This window comes from Teleopsis dalmanni, chromosome 2 (genome assembly GCF_002237135.1).
Source record: "Teleopsis dalmanni isolate 2A chromosome 2, ASM223713v2, whole genome shotgun sequence".
Taxonomy (NCBI): Eukaryota; Metazoa; Arthropoda; class Insecta; order Diptera; family Diopsidae; genus Teleopsis; species Teleopsis dalmanni.
The window spans coordinates 30,915,752-30,934,438 of NC_051847.1; positions in this window are offsets into that span (position 1 = coordinate 30,915,752).

Consider the following 18,687-nt stretch of genomic DNA (forward strand, 5'->3'; position numbering starts at 1 on the left):
AAGCTATGTTTAAACGCAATATACTCGCTACTAAGATTTAAGGCACTGTAGAGAATTTTAATAAGAGTTTATATAAAAAATATTACATCGCATTAAAATTTTTATTCAAGATAGTATTAAACTAATTTTATAAAATATTTTCATATCAAAAACAGGGTCATATGTCTCAGTTCTAGAAATAAAACACTTATGCAACATGAGAATGATCTGTTAATAAATATTTCTGACCCTAACTTGTTATATGACTCTGTGTAATATATAAATTGGCTCGATAATTTCCTGTAATAATGAATTGTATAAAGTGCTTTGCCATGTATTATCCGGTTAGCCAAAAAATAGTTTATCGATAACCAAATAAATAGATAGACCGACAGCTGTAACGTAATGCATCTTGGCATACTAACCGAGAACATATATTTACTTCAAATAATTTCAAACGCTACAATTATCATTACGAACCTAGTTACGAACCCTTTAACCGATAAAGCATGAATGCTCTAAAAATAAAGAAATTTTAGCTAATTAATATACATAGTTCCATAACTATGTTGGTATATTAATCAATGAAAAAATAATAATTATTAATAAAAAATATTATAGGTATCTAATATTATATATTTAGAAATATAGAAAATAATAATAAAATTAATAGATAGCAATATAAAAAATTAAATTTTAGTAAAAAAGAAGAAAATAATAAAAACATAAAATATGTTTTATTTTATTTTAAAATTATACTTCTAAATTATAGAGATTAGTTATCAAAATTTTAAGTATTTCATTCAAGCAAAAAATAATCTGATTCTGCAAATATTTAGGTCATCCACTAACATTGCCTAACTGTTTTTAACAGCACATTAGCTACAATACTGAAATATACTAGCAATGAATTTTTCAACCACAGCAAAGCGAAGAGATAGTTTAACATAAAAATGTATCTACTACTGCTTTTATCAAAATTTATATCAGTTAACATCGCATTGCAGACAACTTACAACATGTTGGACTTGTTAACTGGTTTGAGCACTTTTACTAACACAGTTCAGTTCTTTATATTCATACACATATTATTTGATGTGATTCTGTTAAGTTAACAGCGATAAGTAAATTTCATTTAACAGAACTTAATTATGATTATGTTAACTTTTAAACGAATTTAATGTTCTTTATTAATATTAACATTGACGATAATGCAATTTTTATATTTAAATAATATATTTAAAATAAATTTTTAAATCTGTTCGAAATATAATTTGCTTTATTATCCGATTATGGTCACTACTGTTCTTGAAAATTCTAGATTTAAATATGCTCGGAACCGACTTTACAGTCATTAAATTCTCGTAACTAGTCTCAAGCTGACATAACTATGACCTTAAAAAGAAAATTGTTGACCCAAGCAATAACTTTAGTCAGTATTGAAACCCTATTTAAGAACGCGATATTGGTCTTCAGTATCTATATTTATGTCCCTGGACACAATTGTAGGTAATCCAATGAAATGATCGATGAAGAAGGAAGAAATGGCGCTACAACTCTATTGCAAGACTATGAATTTACTGAATTAATTTGTTTCCAATCCGATAAGAGTAAAATCTAAAAGTCAGATATAGACATGTTTAATGAGCTGTAAATAGATATGGGAATGGTATTAAAAAATAATTAATTTCAGAAATGTAATGGTTTATATGACTGCTTGTATGTTTCAGATAATCCTTTCTTTAAAACTCAATATTTCGATTAAAACTATTTAAATATGGTTACTTAGTAAAGTATATAACAGTAAAGTATATAACAGTAAAGTATATAACAGTAAATTATTTTTATTTTGTTGAGAACAAACTTTTCTTCACACATATTTTTTTAATTAACTTTACAAATAGTTTCCTTCTTCGATTTATAAGCTCACCTAATAAATTGAACAAATTAAAGGGTATTTAATAGCCCTAGAGCCGAATATGGAAAATATTATATCTTTCTTATCGAAAGGTACGCTTTAAGGCATTGAGATTTTTACAGTGAAAGATTTTTAAAGACTCGTATTTTATTTAATATTATTTATATACATGCATTTCACTTATATAGATAGCTTTCTCTTCCTTGATTCAAATACGTTATCTTCTGAAGTAATTACACTTTTATATATAGTGTGTTTATTTTGTCTTTAAACGAACTAATTGATCAATAGTTAAATTATTATTATTTAAACCAATATTTCAACTTTATTCTATAGTCATCTTTAGGTTTCAGGGTCATCTTAGTACCCTGAAGATGACTATAGAATATAGTCGAATATTGGTTTAAATAACAAATTTTTTAAAAACCAAATTTTTTAAAAAGTGTAGTAACGAACTATTAACCAATTAGCCAATTTAAAAACTAAATTATTATTAAAAACTATATTAATTATTCAATGATTATTAATTAATTATTTATTATTTTAATTAAAGTTATAATACACATATATAATATACTTCATGAATTAATTCTGATATTAATGAAGTTTCGTGAAATTAATCTACTCTATTGATTAATAAGTATTCATTACTTGCAAATGAGATTGTGTCCAAATTCTATTCAATAAATTTATTATATACTATATACTTGCATATTTTAAACTTTCCTGAAATCCATAAATTTTTTTCATGATACCTATTTTTTTATAATGCTATATGTATGCTGCGGTCTGTGTATATATGAATATTGAAACAAGTAACTATCTTACCAAAATATTGTAATTCATAAATTCATTCATAATTGTACTAATAGTTTAAATAACTTTATCTAAAATCTTGACTTGTTATACATCCACAAACCTGATTCCAGGGTAACGTCCATATATTAAACTATTTGATCTTAATTTTGGCATAAAACATTAAAGGCAATTAAATTAAAATAATCATAAATAAAAAAATTTATGGTTTAAGCTACAGCAACAACAAAAACAAAAACTATGAAATAGTTTAAAACTTAATACTTTAATTAAAAAAAGTGACCATTCAATAATTAAGAGAACGAGTCATTCATATTAAAAAATCGCATTAAACACCACGCTTTATTTGGGTGTCCAACATACCATACATACGCAAGTTTAACTGGAGATATATGATAACAGTATCAGTTACTCTCTGTGTACTTGAATGCTCAACTTATGATTAATACATTTTGAAAAAACATATTTATTTATTTGGGATATATGTTTTTCGTTATTTTGACTTTTGTGAAATTTTCGAGTTGCAGGCGCCAACATTACACATTCCGCATGCGCAAACTTAATTAATTAAAGAAAATTTACCGAACATTTTATGACCGAATACACATAAAATTTACTTTATATTGAAAACGATATATATTTAAAATAAAAACTGTTAAGTGCGTAATCAATTGGATTATCTTGGAATTGGCGCCAATCTCTTAATTCGATGTGACGATAAAAATTTGCCCCCTAAAGTGTAGACAAGAATTTCGTTGACCAATGAAACGGAAAAAAATTTTAAAATTTGGCCTAATAAAGAAAACGTCATTAAAGCACTATAAACTTAAACTTCCTAATATAATATATATAAAAAATTTAGTTATGTTAATTTTTTATGAAATTTTTAAATTGCAAAAATCATAAATATTACTCCCAATAGAGTTTTTTAGTGAATTCAGAAATTATAGTATTTTGTAGGTTTTAGTTTTTGATGTATTACAACAATGACCTGAACCATTTGCTTTATATATGTCATCAATTTTATATAATAGTTTTTTCTTTTTTTGTTCCATTAGCTTTAATAGCTTGAATCGCAGATTATTATCTACAAATCGAAGCAAATAAAGATTTTTAAGTAGATCAATATAATATAAGTTTTTAATATATGTGTTGTAAAATATATTTCCACTACACATATATTATATGAACTAAATAGAATATATATTTATATTACTGCATGTATAATGAAACCAAAATTCCCCAGGACGTAAATATTTTTGATCAAATGATTATATTTATATATGCATGTTGGTGAAATAAGATAGACACACTTGCTGGCAAGATATGATGGAGGCACTAAACATTATCCCCATAACAATTTGAAATGATTTAAGAAAAATAGACGTCCTAAAACTTATCGAATCTTGGGTACTAAATAATTTAAAACAAAAAAATTCGAATGTCGGAACTACTATCGAACCATGTTGAAAGCGAAGATTACGGGTAATGAAAAATAGATGTAACATAAAAATATCCAACACAGGTGATCATGGTCAAAGAGCAGAGACCAAATGCCTTTAAAGCCAGAATTGACGGTAAACAAAGTTATGGTGGGTGTTTGGTGGGATTGGAAGGAAATTGTCTGTTATTTGCTATTACAGCCTGGTACAACAGGTTACTCGGTTTTCTATTGTTCACAACTCGACCGCTTGAAAAAAAAAAAAGGAAAAGTGACTGGAATTGCTTAACAGAAAAGGAGTTGTTTTCCATTATAGTATTGCCAGGGCACAAATCTTTGATGATTCGAACTAAACTGATAGAAATTGCTTGGGAAGTTTTAACGTATCCATCGTATAGCCCATACCTTGCGTTATCTGACTGCCATTCGTTTCATTCCCTCAAAATTTTGTTAATGGTAAAAAACTGACCAACCGAGAAACCTATGAATTTCATTTGCCGATAGCCAATAGACTGCAGAAGAAAACATAGGTTAAGCTACCCGATAAATAGAAAGATAAATAATAAAATATTGAATATATTATAATAAAAAAATAAATAAATTATAATAAAATAATTGATGAATTATAATAAATAAATAATAGTATATAATATAATATATAATATAATAAATAATGGCCAATATATTCTTTATAAATGTTCATAATTGTATATATAATTATTTAAAAAATAAAAAAAATTAATTTTCTAATTTTTCATATAAATTAAAACTTCTTTATAATATAGACAAAGATACAAAGAACGTTTAAAATAGTTAATAAATTCCAGCTTGTGCAGATTTAGTATAAAGAAAATTTTGTTGGAAATTATATTAATATTATATTAATATTATAAATATAATACATATAAAATAAAAATATATATATATGTTATATTATAAAATATTATACAAATATTTATATGAATGTATATAAATGTATGTCGATGATTTTCAGGATAGCAAAAGCTTTCGTTTACCTTAAAACACTACAGATTGTTAAGTTTAATTTGTGATGTATTTAGATATAGAACTGCAAGTTAGTTCAAGACTTTAAGAAATTTAAGATACTTTTGAAACAACTGATCTAATTACTATTGCAAAATATAATATGTGAAAGGCACTAGACTGAAAATGGTGTCCTATAACAATGTACTAGAATATCTCTCATTTATCAATAGTTTAACTCAATAACATAGTATGTTATATATACTTATAATAACTTTATGAGTTAGCGCCTTATTAAAAAAATTTTTTTAATCAACAGTGTTACGTTGCTTTGTGGTAATTTTAGTCACAAGCATTTCTCGATAAAAAGAATTTAAATTCATTTCAATCGTTACTCATTTTCTTATCTAAGATTTAAATTAGTCTGAAAGTCTTCAACACGTTTTAATCTCTTAACACGATTTTGACTTTGGTTCCAATACGCTCACTGCACTTATACCAAGAAGAGACTAACCTGCACCACAAACTCTGCCCTGTGAGAAATATTTTAATTAAAATTCCCTAAAAACCAACAAAAAAAAATAAACAAAAAAAAAATAACCGTAATGTGAAACTAAAGTTTTAATACCAAAAAAAAAAATCGTACATAATGGAACATATACGAGTAATGCACAAAAATTATCTGATATGATAAAAACCAACAAGGAAGACCCAGAGAGACGCACTACAACAACAAGAACACATGGAAAAGACACACTACCAAAAAAATTGGTGGGCGTCTATAAAAAAACTAAATAAAAATAAAATATTGCAAAATATAAACAAAAAATAAATCAGAAAAATAAATAAGCAAAAAAAATAAATCAAAAAAAAAAATTGGAAATTTTGAATTTAAAAAATTAAACCAAAAATAAAAGATGAAACGCCAAATTTCGTGTCGACTTGTCGACTTCCAAGGAAATTCACTAAAATCAGCAAATTACGTCGTTGGCGACTTGTGCTAGTGTTGACCAACAACGGATCAATGTGCTGCATTGAACCGTAAATATTCGACACGAACCGTGGCAAATTGTGCGGATTTGTTGCACGTTCTGGTCGAAACCACAGAGAAAAGGATCAGAAAGCGGCTCAAGAAACAGAAAAGTTAAATGCGTGCATATCTTCCTGTCCTCAAGGACTTTTGTTAAGTGTATCCATAGTGGTACTCAATTGAAAATTGGTACTTTGGAATATAATAAACGCATATTCGTAATAAATTATTCACTAAACAAATTTTTTTCAATTAAAATAAACTCAAAGCGATTGAAATCTAACAATAACGACAATTATAGTTAATTGCATTTACTTATGTCCAGTACTTATGCGGCTTTATTTATTTATATTTTTGTTGTAATGGTTTTTACATATTTTTTTTAACCGGCTATAGGTCTTTTTTTGTTAAATAATTCAACGTTTGTTTAATATTTTTCTATATTTAGATTCTCCTTGAGAGTCATCATCAGGATCACGATCTAACATAAATTAATATTAATAAAACTATATCTACGTCATCCTCTTTATTCTATTGTCTATATTGCACGCTCTCTCTCTCAAGGAGAATCGAAATATAGTATATGTTAAAAAATATTAAGCAAACGTTGAATTATTTAACAAAAAGTGACCTATAGTCGGATAAACAAATATATAAAAACCATTATTAAAAAAACAGGTCGATAAATAAATTCAAAACTTTATTTTTATTGTAATATTAACAAAACTACAAGTTTGAGTAAGGAAAGTCAAGTGCGGTGTTGGTTCAGGTGCCTCAAACATTAGTCTGTATTTCAAATTTTGCGGCGTTCGAGTGCTACTATCACTATGTGTCATCTAAATATTATATTATTATTATTATTTCCATACTCTTTTCTATTTTATGCTATTGCTCTCTACTTGTTAACGATTTACCTGTCTCCTGCTAAACTGTCCTTATCTAGGTCATTGCTGGTCTACCTCTGAGTCTCGTCGCCTTGGCGTTCCAAATAAGTACAGCATCCAACCATACTTCTTTCTTCTTATCTCGCTGTTTATGTTTGTTTGATGCGTTATTCTCCATAACTCTTCATTTGAAATCGTTCTAGGCCACTATAAGCCTTATAATGTTGCGAAGGCATCGATGGATAAGTGATTGCAATCTTCTTTCGATTTCGAAGTTAACAAGTTAGGTTTCCGATCCATATAGGCATTAAACAATAAATATAGATTAAACATTACATATGAACAATTAAATCAATAGATCTTTAGTGATAGATATTAGACAATACCAGATACAGTTGTATGTTCAATCAAAAAAGTTAATCACTTAAAAATGAAATTTTTGTTGTTGTATTTCATTAATAGTTATTTACCCCCATTTCTATTAAAAATAGTTTCTTTGTCATGTTTGACTTCAAACACATTACACAAAAACAAAAAATTTAATGCTAATAATATAATGAATAAATATTATACTGTCACCATATAACACCATGATATTTTTGTTACTAAAAATTTGTAATTACAAAAAAAAAAATTTTAACATTTTTCAAACACGACTATTTATTATAAAATTATAAATTACCCTTACTCTTTAAGTAAACAAGAGTCACCCCTTCCCTCTAAAATTAATACTTTAATTCATTTTTGTTATGGATAGCAAAACAATGTTGAAAAAATTACAAATAAACAGACAACTGTCATTTTTCTCATTGTCTCATTGACACAATCTAATCCTTTTTTCGGACCATCATCCCATCTATGCATCTACAAGTAATCGAAGAAAAGTCTGTCTGCATAATTTAGGAAACATAGAAAGGCGCTATGGGCACATTTTCACCCCTACAATCAATTAAAATCATAATTTATTCAAAATAAGCCGGCATAGCCTACGCGTGTAACTTTATTTGACAGTTTTTTCGAAACATTTTCCTCCCAGTACTAACAATCTGCTACTAACAATCCACTGCTGGTACTCAGTTAACAATTTGTTGGATGATTGGGAATTGAAATTTAGCTGTCTGGCACTGCATTTAATTTAGTATAAATAAATTACAATAATTTATATGCTTTGCTTCAATAGTTTTTAGTGTTTTTAATTAGTTAGTTTGCGTTGATTGGGAAGAGTTAATCAAATATAAACAACTGATGAAAACAATAATCAATTATTTTCATACTACTTTTTAACAGACATATGTGAGTACTATCAACAATAGTTTATAGTACTTATATTCTGGTTATCAAACAGATGGCAGAAATTTCAAACTGATTCAATAGATCATTTTAGTAGACATCAACGGCATTAAGATCTTTTTGGAACACCGTAACATAGTCTTAAATCTGCAAGGCAGATAACCACGCTAAACAGTACTGGATTTTGACAGAAACATAGACACTATTACAGAATGATTGCGCAGTACTAAGAGTTTTCGGGATTAAAGTTCTTTTTAACATCGTTTGTCCTCAACGAATTGGCTACGAGAAGTTATTCGACTGAACCACGATCTGTATATGTTTTATTACAACATTGAGATCATCTAGCGAATTAAAATCCAACGACTTCAATGGTTTGGTCATGTTTGAAAAATGATAAAGGTATTTGAAACGGTGATTGAAGGAAGAAACTGTACAGGTAGACCGGGTCTTCGGTGGCGTAATCAAGAGAAAGAGAGAGAGAGTAAGAGAGTATTAACTGTGTTTGATATATGAGACTGAATAACACGCGTACTCAGTAGTGGTGCCTGTAGAGGTGTCCTACAAATACGTAAACAAGTAAACTATACCACAAGGAATTAACATACATATATCTAAATTTTTGGGTCCAACATATAATATTTCTTTAACATTTCAAAATATACAAAACGTACTATAAAACTCTTATCTAACTAGCAAAACATGCAAAAAGGAATTAAAGAGTCTTCCAAACCTAGTAATAATATTCTGAATACTTTATTAGCAATCATCTTATGTCTCAATAAAAATCTAACTGATCTCATAGGTTATAATAAGATATTCATAGCAAAGCATATATTTGAAACCCCCCACATGCATCTATTGTTCAAATGAGAGAAAACAACTTCATATGCCACCAGTGCCACTTGCCGTAAATTAAATTGTCTTTGTGAACAAGTGGACAAGTTGACACTTCAACGCTGTAAATTTATGTGCGTTCCAAGTGCATATGATACCTTCTTGAGAATGCAATTTTCAAAATCTTATTCCTTCTTAACGGCATAATAAATAAATGCATAAATTCAAGAAATAAAAACATTGGAAAAATAACAAGAAGATACATTTTTTTCTTTATTTGCAATATTTAACATTGTTCTGCTCTTTAGAGCAATACTGGTAGATCCGAGTGAGCGAGTGTTTTTTGTTGGAAGCACAGAAGTGCCATATTGACACTTCATGGCGCCACAGTGGTGTGCCACCCTGCAGCGCAAAAGGATACAATAAAAGTGACAACTAAAAAATTAAAAACGTTTTGATTGATTTTTATGCAATTTTTCAGACATAAAAACTTCTTCGCAATAATTTCTTTGATCCTTTTTTTATAATAAACAAGTGTATATCTTCTACAGAATTAAATAAATATTTATTTATCATTTTTATTGTAGATGTACTTTTCCTTCAAATCGTAACATTTGCATCGCTTCATTCTCTTTTCGAACCTATTACTGCCCCAATTTCAGTTGAAGATACTCGAAGCTTTGCCTTATGGATTATAATCTTGATTTTAATAATAAACGTATATTTTTATTAACATTAATTTTTAAATTAATAAATAATTGTATAAAGATATTTTTCAAAGAGTAGTGAACTACAACAACAGAATTTCTCTTTATATTATTTTAATTAATTGCATTTTTGGCCAAATACCCATCAACAGTGGTCTTGGAGATAATTCTTGTGTTTAATTATTCGTAAATAATTTTTTTGAGACTGCAAGTACCAGGACTCGAACTCGTGCCCTGCCAAATTTGAAGCTCAGAGTCAGCGCTTATTAGCCAACTGACCCAAAACCGTATTTGACTTTTATGTTCGCATATTTTTCTGGAGTTTTGTTAATTTGCTTAGAAAGTGTTTTATTGACAAATCGACTTGAAACGAAATCGTAAGTCAGCTGTAGAATAATTGAATTAATAATTTATATATTTTTTATTTTAATTATTAAATTTCAATACTATGCACTTTATTTATTTTATGCTTATACATTAATCTTTCTTGTGTATAGAACCTTATCTAGGAACGTAATATCAAGAAAGTCATACTAATGTTACTCCACGATTAGAACGGGCGAGACCAAATATTTTGTGAATAAAAGTTGTAATTTAACATCATTTTTAAGATGGATGATTTTAATAATTATATAAATTATTAATTCATATTATTATAAATTAATATAAAACTTTGAAAAAATTACTATATAATTTGTTAATACCAAACATTTGTGTTAGATATTGGACCTATGGCTCTTTTTCTTGCTTTATTTAGAAAAGAGTATGAAACAAATTCTATTCCCAGGTAATTATAATAATTTATTTAAAAAAAAAAAACTTCAACTGAATCACAAACGAATTTTAACAATTCTTGGTAAAAGTGCTTTAATTGGAATACCATTAAATCTTGAAAGAGCTAAAATAAAAATGATTCATGACAGCGACGATAGTCTTTACTTTAAGCTTTATAATAAAATAAAAAAATGAAAATGTGTAACAATTTTAAATTATTTAAACAAACTAAATAATATAATACCGACAAAGCATACCGAAATAAAATTTGAATAAAAAATACTCCATTCATGCAGAGGTGCCAGACGTTCAAAGATTTATTTAAGTCAAGTTGCAAAATTTTTATCAAAATTTGCTTCACGCCCATACAAAGTTGCAAATTTTTAGAAAAAATAGTAAAATAAATAAGAAAACCTAATGAGAACTGAAGAGGATTGAAGAGAATACGAACTGTTACTGTTACTAATTCAGATGTCAACAAAACCCTAAATCAGATGAATGAGTGAAACGTGAGGATTTCATTAAATGAAAACTTTTCATTTCTCATTTGCAAGATAACGAAAATGAATAAAGAAACAAAATACATATTAAAAGATATTTGACAACATCTATATTAAATAATATAATTAGGCTTAGCCTTCTGATTAAATTGGAATTTCGTTAATTTCATATGAATAATTCATGTGTCTAAAATATATCCGGTACACTAGAGTTACAATCAAATGTAGAAAAAAAATATTTCATTCCTATCAGATTGTAAATTGACGTTAGAGTACTTAAGTGAAAAGATAAAAAATACTATATTTTTTGAAAAATAAGTGTATAAAGTTGTTAGAAACTCAGGAATGGATATATCATCCTATAATGTCATCTCCCACAGAGTCAATTTAGGAATCTAATAAGATAATACAATTTATAGCTTACCAAATTAAGTACACAGTACGGATCATTACTACTTATATTATAGAGCATATTTGCAATAAAATTAAAAAATTTCATTTAGGTAACAGTCCTCATATATCTCTTTATGAAAATCTTGAACACTTCAAAATTCAGTCACATTACAATTATACAGGCTTTCGAAGTCATTCGAAAAAAAATTTAATATCAGAGAGCTCTACTGAATACTTGAATGAAGTCACAACTAAACATAGAAAATAAAATAAGGCTTAAAAACTGAAGTGGATGCATTTAACTATAGGATTCACACTACAATCCATAAAAATTCCCTGAACATAATAGTCAAAAATTCTGCAAATTATTCTTCATATTGGTGATAATATATTTCTTGTCTCCTAAGTGGAGCATAAAGCCTCTACAATTAACTATAGACTAACTTTATTGTGAACATTTATAGTAATACCATTTCAAGAATAATTAGTGATACGAAGTTCTCTTTCGATCGTTCCTATCTAAGTCATAGCTGATCATAGTTACTTACTTAGGGACTCTAAGTAGTCGCTTGTTCCACGATGTTAATGTAAGGCGCTGCAATATATGTCCTATCCAGTTCCACTTACTTATCTCATGTGTTACAGGTTTTTGTTCCGTGCATGACCAGAGGTCGATATTTGAAATGCGCTGGGGCCACCACATTCGCAAAATTCATTTTAAGCATCGGTTTACGTTAAACTTGGAGCCGGAATTGTAATGACTCTGTTACTTTCCATGTTTCACGGTCATAGTTTATAAAGGAGGCATTCCGATAATTTCAATAATTTAAAAAAATATTATCTTATTAAAAAATCTGGATAGTTTAATATTGCGAATAGATGTGTATATATAGTCTTTTGATTCATTGGGCTTCAGCTCATCAAAATTATTCTTTCTCCTAGCATAGTTTTATTAATAATTTATTAATAATTTGTTGCGGAAATTTTTTTATTTACTACACAAAAATAGGAATAATAAAAAAGCACTAAAAAATACAAATATTAATAAATATATATATTTTCTTATAAATGATTAATTTTAGTTTATGTACTAAGTTTCACCAATGTTCCTGTGTATCTATAAAGTGTATATATTTTAATTATATTTATCTATTCTATTTACAAGATTTTGTAATTTTTAAGAATCTTATTATAATAATCGTAATTTATCGATTTTAAAAGTTATATTTCTGACTTATTCTTTCAGTGCTTTTTCATACCCGTAAGTAGAATATTTCGAAAACTGACCTCGAATAAAAGACTTTGAATTTTAATAGAATTTACTTTTATGTCATTGATCTTTCGAGGAAGTTAAGAATCGATCACTTTCAAGATCCAATTTCATATATGCTAAGAATAATGTTAATATAAGTAGTATAAGCTACCAATTAATTGTAATTAGCACTTCAATGTATCATACATATTGTGTAAAATATTAAAGCGTTGTAAATTCAAATAATTATACTAACAATGCTAATATAATATTACATTAAAAAAAACAAATATATTAAATATGTATATTGTTATAAATGTATTTATACAGAGTGATATTAGAATGATTTTGATAAACATATTGTATGATGATCATGCAGATATGAATTTGTTAGTCAATTTTATTTCCTGAACTATTAATATCCTTGCCTTCATTTGCTATTCAAGAATCTGTTTTTTTTACATATATTCAAGCTTAAAAACTATATTTAAAGATATGAAAATAGAATTAAATAAAATAATTATAGAATCATTATGAGGAATTTGTCTTGATAATTTTATGTAAGCTTATTTACAAATAATAACAATTTATAAGGAAATAGATTTTCTATTAGTATATAGAATAAATAGAATTAGAATTATCTATCTATTACATAAAGACCCTTCCTTCTTCGGGCAGCCATTAATTAACATTAATTTTCCTGTGAAAATATATGTTATGATATTAAAATCTAATCTCAGAGTGTAATTATGTGAGGCTCAAAATACGTATTAGAGATAGGTGGCTACTCCTACTATTTCTAAACCGAGCAACTAGTAATCAAACCATATGACTAAAAATTAGAGCATATATATTTTTTATTTATTTTATTCAGACGTTTTTATTTATATCGAGCATAATAAATATACAAATCTGTGACATGCTATTACATTGGAATAAGAGGGTGCCTTAAATAGAAAACAAAAATACATGAAGTATATGTATTTTCTCTGGCTTATATAATAGATACAAATTTAACCGGGTACACATTTAATAGGAACCATCTTAAACGATTCCCAACCACAAGACTCTATGGTCTCTAGCTTATATAATAGAACAAAATTTAACCGGGCACACATATTCAATAAGAACTATCTTAAACGATTCCCTACCTAAGACTCTATTGTCTCTGGTTCAAATAATAGAACAAAATTTAACCAGGCATACTTTTAAAAAGAACTATTTTAATTTCTATATAATTTATTTATTTAAATATGACTTTGCAATAAATTTTTTCTTATATGTAACACGAACTGTGTTAATAATTTAGCACTATTATTTAGTAAGTATCTTATATTTATATAAATCAATGTATTTACAATAGTCATTTTCAACTAAACTCGAAACAGTTCTCTTGTTTAAAATACGAAACAATGTATCTTTAAAATCACCAATAAATTAACATTATTAGCTATTATCTGTAAATATATTTGTAAAAATAACAACAATAGAAAAACTCCCCAACTTTAGTAACCATAGAATCACTAATAAATCATAGATCCCTTCCTTATTTTTGAGAGTAATATTAAAATATACTGAAAGTATTTGAAAAGCCACATTTTTATTGACTTTAATAAAGTAATGAAGATATGATAATCATTTAAAAAAAAGTAGTATATGTATTATTTTTTAAATAAATCATTTATACACATTTAACTAATGACACAATGACACAAAACCATTTAAACCCTTTCAAATCTATATAATTCCATGATACGACTTTAGTTTTTGCAGTCATAGTTCTTTATTTTCCTTTCAAAGTGGTGCTTCAAACTGTTCGAGCTTATCGAATATAATTTACTTCAAACATTCGGATCGAGCACTTTAAAACTTCGAAAATGTTTGAAATGCAAATATTCGAAATCAGTATATTGCTGGAATATTTTACTGCAACTCACTTTGCCAAGTCCTCTTTAGAGTTAGTAGTTCGAATATTCCGAAGATAAGGTATGCCTGCCATAGAAAGCCGACTGAAACTCATTGGCTAGCACTCTATACTGTTTTGAAACATAACTGGTAGCAAGATGGTTTTTCACTCTCGACTCATATCCAGAGATTAAATCTGGTACCACGTAATCCAGTTGGCCACAATATCAGTTATCCTGTATGCTGGATACTCCATAAGGAAGTGTCATAGTGTTTGCTGAATTTTTTCGCAATCCAGTGCTGTGAATCAAAGTATAGGGGTTTAGATGGATCGCACTCCCTAACGAGGACAAAATTATATCCAAACTTCAATTGGTAAAATCAGAAATCTTTTCAAATAAACGTTTTATTAGCATATTATCTTTATACAGATAACCACACCAAACAACTGAAACACATAGTTCGGTAGCATTGTGACATGAGACGGAGGAGCTGATTATGTTATTATTACAGTACATATTGCCAAAGCCCATCATGTGTTTCATAAAATGAAGATTATTTGGTCTTTTACTTCATACCAAATATTTAATCTTCAACACGACCATTGTAAATAAATCTGCTTTTGTCCAGGATATATGAAAGTACACACAAAGTATTCGTTATAAACTTCAAACTTTTATATGTTTTCGCATTATCATTATCTTTTGTCGATAGACTATATTGAACTATGATTCTGTAAAAACACATATTAGAGGAAGAAAATGGTGATGGAAAATCTACATACTTAGTTAGGAGAATTTATACATTGAGAAATTGGCCATTGAAAGTAACTCTCATTAATCTCATAGACTTGGTTGCCCATAATACATGGTTGCAATCATGGGGAGGACTCGAAATAAGAATCTTGATAGACCAAACTGTAGGAACGTTACTTTCGCCGCATACTTTTTTCAAGACTAACTATTATCGATATAGGTACTAACTACCGATATAATATGATACGATTATATATACGACATTGTAGCATCTAACAACATACTACCAATACCGACAACAATTTTTGCTATTTTAGTAAAAATATTTGTAGCATAGTTTATATGTCAATTTGCGAAAACAAATTTTTATGAACTTTGCTCACGCACAAAAGCCCACCGCCCCCGAAATGACAAATATTTACATTTGCTTATTTATCGTTTAGAAACGAAATCAAGGGAACTGACCACCTGCACTTGACTTAGTGCCTGACTGACTGATTGATAAACATATAGAGTTATGTACCTATTTACTTTGTTTATATTTATTTTTAAAATATTTTAATTTTTTTTCTATTGTTCAAAAATATTTATTTGTATATACACTATAATTTTACAACTTCAGAGGTGGAAGCCACCACGTCGCACGGCTTATGACTCTCAGACATTGGCTATGTTTAGAATGTCCACGGCGTGTGTAGTTGTGCAATTTTTCGCACCTTAGTGGTAATTTAATGCACAAATCTTGCTATTAAATGACAAAATGACAAAATAACAATAGACCAACTCCGCAGTACGAGCCTCCTTTGATGGTAATGCTGTCTTCATTTTATTGCTCTATGCCTAAGTTGTACAAATTTATGTCCAAAACGGCGCCTCTTGATTTCAGAGCGCATCGAGTTTCATTTAAAAGTTATTTAAATTTTTATTTATGTCTTATTTTGCTAACATGTCAGTTAGTTTTCTACTTGAAAGCAAATGTTAACATGGCTAAAACGTTTAATTACAACTCAAAGTAATAAACTTGTAACCAATAGAAATAAATTTAACGCACAACCACATTTATATAGTTGGAGGCATGTATCATTAATACTGATCAAGGCATATACATATATATACGTATATACATACCATATTTCACTCAAAGCTTAGCGATTTATGGGTGAAGTTACTTGGAAATAGCACATCTTTATTTAAGCCACCCACATTCGTATTCGATAATTATGCTTTTAAAACATGGACGTAGGTAAGTTCAGAAAATTTCTAATTATTTAATTGCTTATAAATCAAATCTTTTAATTTTTGTACTACTTTGTAACTGTAGAGTTCTCTTTAGAGTTCCCTTAAGATTTTTAAGTTAAATACATCAAAAAGAATTAATAAAACAAAACTGATCCATTCGTATCGCAATCTGTTCTTAAAGGATTCTGTAATAACAAACCTTTCTAAAGGTGATTTCCTTAATGCTATCATAACAACCTAACCGAACCACTCATCTGACTTTATTAGTATTTAGAAGCACCAAATATGAACTATTTGAGCCAAGTCTGAAAGTGTAAGGTAATCCTTACTTAAATGACTTAAATGACAGCTCATTTAAGTCAACAATGAAAATCTCGACAGCTTTCTCAGTCCACACAAATTTAAACTCAGATTAATCATTGGTTTCTTAACGGGACATGCTTCTATTAAATATGTTATGATCATTCAGATATGTATCTCATCTGTTTGTGTCCTAATGAGTTCTGGAACCAATAGACATTATAATGTTTGTCAGTAGAGGTCATTACTCCAAGTTAACTTGGTAGACTCTTTTTAATTGATAGCACAATAGATCTTATGGTTTATGGTGTACCAACTTCTATTTTATTTTAATAATAATATTTAATTATTTATTAACTAAAAATATCTTTCTTTCATAATTTTTGTTAGAACCCCTTTTTCCAGACACCGCTGGCTATATTCGTTCTCATGAATTTTGTAAATAGTAATTTTTTTTTTTTATTTTATAGTTATTTTTAAATATTTCACACGAGGTCTTGAAACTATAAAACAAATTTTAACAACTTCATTAAAAGTTTTTGGTTTTTAACACAGCAATTACTAAACTCGTAACAGCCCCCGCATTAATCAATTAAAATATATTTTTTTTATAATTTAAAACTGACTACAAAGTTTACGTTGACTATTTGAACACACTTTGCAATATAATTAAAGTTTCACTAATGGATTAGTGTAAATAAATAATTTATTTAACTATCAACTAAAGTCCAATGTCGTCCTGTTCTATTAGTTTGTTTTATAGATAATGGAAAGGAAAGTAAATTAAAGATTTAATCATTTTAAATAGTTAATAGAGTATTTCCCACAAGTGAGCAATTTTATAATAGAAGATGGCAATATTAAATTAGACTTTTATATTAATTCATCCAGTTGAATTGGGATTTGAAACGACAAAGCATAATTAAATAGTACAGGGGGACGAGTTTGAATTGTACATTAATGGATGGTCTATACTATAGATGCGGATAGTATGTATGCGTGATGTTGAGGAAAATTGAAACCTCTTAACATATTTCTATGGAAATAAAAGAAATAGAACAGTGAAATGTGTGGAAGATTGAACATTTACATAAACGAGCATTTGCAGCATATTTTTCTACGTCTGCTTATGCTAGTAATAGGCATGGTAAAAATTAATCGCAATCCTGGAATCAAGATTAATCTCTTACGATACAATAAAAAATTCCTACTGCGTCATTTTTCAGCGAACGAGTACTGTATTTGAATTTAAACTACTTAACTATAGAAATTATGCAAAAAACCAATACTCATCGTAGACCGATACTACACTCTCTCAAGAGCCAACATCTTATAGAAAAAGAAGATTCATTTTATTCAGGACTTAAAATGAATTTTATTATCACTATAGTTTATAAGTTTTTTAAAAACAATCAATATTATATCTCTTCAACTTCTTATATTATAATCTGAAAAACTTTCATAAAAGTTCTTATAATTGATTTCCCAGAAAACTGAAAATGAGATCCTGGAAAGTAGAACACACGCATTCTCACTTTCTTTGTAAAAATTACGGGTATTTATTATTTAAAAAAGATGCATAAAAAATATCCGTTTTATAGAGTTTTTGAAAAAAAAATCGATAAATGTGAATGTGATTGACCTGATACCGTATTAAACTCACGTGACGCCGCCTATATTATG